Source organism: Delphinapterus leucas, chromosome 11 (assembly GCF_059928025.1).
Source record: "Delphinapterus leucas isolate spDelLeu-1000000601 "Yukka" chromosome 11, BTC_Dleu_Yukka2, whole genome shotgun sequence".
Taxonomy (NCBI): Eukaryota; Metazoa; Chordata; class Mammalia; order Artiodactyla; family Monodontidae; genus Delphinapterus; species Delphinapterus leucas.
In genome coordinates, this window is record NC_143139.1 from 78,493,820 (window position 1) to 78,496,686 (window position 2,867).

Below are 2,867 nucleotides of genomic sequence, written 5' to 3' on the forward strand. Positions count from 1 at the left end.
CGAGGTTCAGAGAAGTTAGGAAGTTCCTCCCCTTTCGCCGAAGCCCAGACTTCCTTACCCATGAGTGCATCTTCCTGGCTCCCTGGGGGCCCTCCGCTTTGGACCGCCGGGCGGCGTGCTGGCCTCGGGCGGCGAGTCTAGCCGCGGGCGCCCTCTGCCGGCGACGCTCCCGTGGTGCAGCGGCCCCGCCGGCGGACGCACAGGTGGCGCGCGTCGGTCCGCTGACTGCCTGCCGGGCCTGAGGGCTTGCTTCCTGTTTCGGGGTGCCGAGCGCGTTCCCTCGGTGGGGCCTGGATATCACTTGTGAGTCTCATTGTCCTGGACGTCTTTAAGGAGTCGGCCTCGGGGTGGGGGCGCGGCTAAGGGGCAGGAGAACTTGAAGAGTTAAGAATTGCCCGGGTGGGTCGAAACCGGAGGCAGGGGGAAGCCGATAGGGCGAGGTTCTAGAACTCTGGGTCCTTGACTCCCCTCTGGGAAGCAGCGAGGAAGTGAGGTCGGGGAATGAAGTTGTCTTTGGCCGGAAGGTCGGAACCTGTGATGCAAGTGTGGCCCAAATTAACTGGAAGCGGGGAAGACCTTTGCTTCCTTTTTCCAGAACCTTCTGTTGCAGTCCTGCTTGGCAACGCAGGTGCGCTCGGTGCACACCAGGGAACTTGTTTACTTAAGAGAATCACACCTCAGTGATATTTGGGGGTATTCTCCTACACTCCCATGGATGGTAGTTATACTCTCGCCCCACGCTCCAGCCTTACTCAATCCTTTTAGTTTCTTCCCCAGTTCTTTAAAAAAAAAGGCACAGCATTCACCCACATCTAAGGCGAATTCACAATCAAGGAGATGTCTTCATTCTTTAAAAGTGGTGGGTTTGTTCTGGTTTTCACATCAAGTAAGGACTACTTCTGGGGTTGTTTTGCTTTTGATCGCCCCTCCATAATTATATCCTTAATTTATTTCTGTTTTTGCCTATCGAAATTCCAAACATTAGAAAGCCACCTTTATTAATTTCTATCTCTAAAACTCCAGCGAGAAGTACTTATCCCTTACTTCTCCCACTGGAATAATATATTACCCAGATGAGGAAATTTAGCTCTCTTTATTAGGAATGAAGAAGAAAACGACAGGTCAACAGAAAAATGAAGGGGAGGCGGTGAATTGTTCTGAGAAGGTAGGACATATGCATTTGCTAGTCTAGATGATTCGGTTTTCTCTGGGAGTGTTGGAAGATATGGTGTGAAGGCGGAAGGCCGTCGGCTCCTATGCAGTTCACCAAAAGAGGTTTTGAGGATATTCGATTTGGAATTGCCGTTCTTTCTTTTCATGATATTCAGCATGTCCCTAATCATTATATTGCCGATACTGACCACTGGCTTTTAATCCCTTCTACCAAAATGTTTTGCGCTCATTTGAACACTTCTAAATTGAAATTCTGAATTAGTATTCATTGAAAACTGGTTTGACACAAAGAAAGGAACATGAATGAAACCTTTTAAAGCCTTCTTTGCATTTCCAAGTGCATGTTCAATTCTTTAGGAAAGTCATTGTTAGTGGTTTAGGGAAGATTTATTCAATTCCCAAGTGCCACCTCCAGAGGGCACAGCTGTCTCAAAAAAAAAAATTATTATTATTATTTTTAAGTTCCTTCAGTTTTGCCAAGGAACTCTCTAGCCTGTAATTGTGATTCCTGGGGTCCAAACTTGAAATAGTTTTACCTAATATATTTCAATATTCATTTAGATGTTATGGTATTCTATTATTTTCAGCGATTAACATTTATAATCTTTTAAGTTTTTATAAAACAAAGAATTAAATCCAATGTTGTCAATTTGCCCCGACTTAAAAAAAAAATCTCTCTGATTCTCTCCAGTTTTAAGTGATAACTCCAGACAGATTCAAGCAGCACCCTTTAATTTTTTAAAACACATTTAAAGTTTACTTGCTAAAACTTCGCATTTTCAAGAGATTGCACTCATGGCCCCAGTTATCCTAAAAAATGAAGTGTGAAATGTGCTGCATCTTGCATATAAATTATTTAGGATTTAGTGCCCAGTGTATTCTTGTAGAGTCTGCTATTACATTCAGAGTAAATGCTTTGGAAGCCTTTTACTCCTGAAGCTACACAAAATGTCTGGGGGATTTATTTTTGTAACATCAAAATTTATGGTAACTTTTGATTTAAACATGCTTTTATTCATCCACAGAGGAGGGGAAGTTGAAGTGAATTTGCTTGGGGAAGAACAGGGTTGTTTTCTTCTAGAATGTACATTAAGCGATTTACTCTCTCTCTCCTTTGTCTCAGCCATCTCTGCTGTGTTTTTAGTGTGAAATTGAATCCTGTAAGGCTAAAATCTAAGAAGAGGGAGACTAAGGATTCATGCAAACAATATACATGTATTTCTTTCTTGTGGTTTCTTTCAAGCTTTCAGTTGCTGCTCACTTTGGGCTATTTTTCTTTTCCTGTTATTTTTTTTTTCCCCCTGTTAACATTATGCATGAAAATCTAGCAACAGGGTGTGAAAGGGACTGTTTGTAAGTATTTAAAACTGCTTCACATCTATTTATATGAAAATGCTTTTTAGGTTTTGGAAGCTTATTTGCATGTTGGCATGGAAAATTTTGGAAACTTATGCAGGATAGGTGTTGAAAGTGTTTAACTTCCATATTTGCTTCGCATAAATGAGAAAGAGCTACAGCAGCCACCAAAACAGTGTGTTCTGTAAGAAACCATGCTTATGAAGTGGTGTCAGCTAAACATGTGGACGAATCAAGAGAGGACTTGATGAAATACCCCTGAAGTCAGGTTAAGCCATGGATGAGCCATTCAGGGCTAACGTGTATGACACAGACGTATAATTAGCAAATCTACAAAT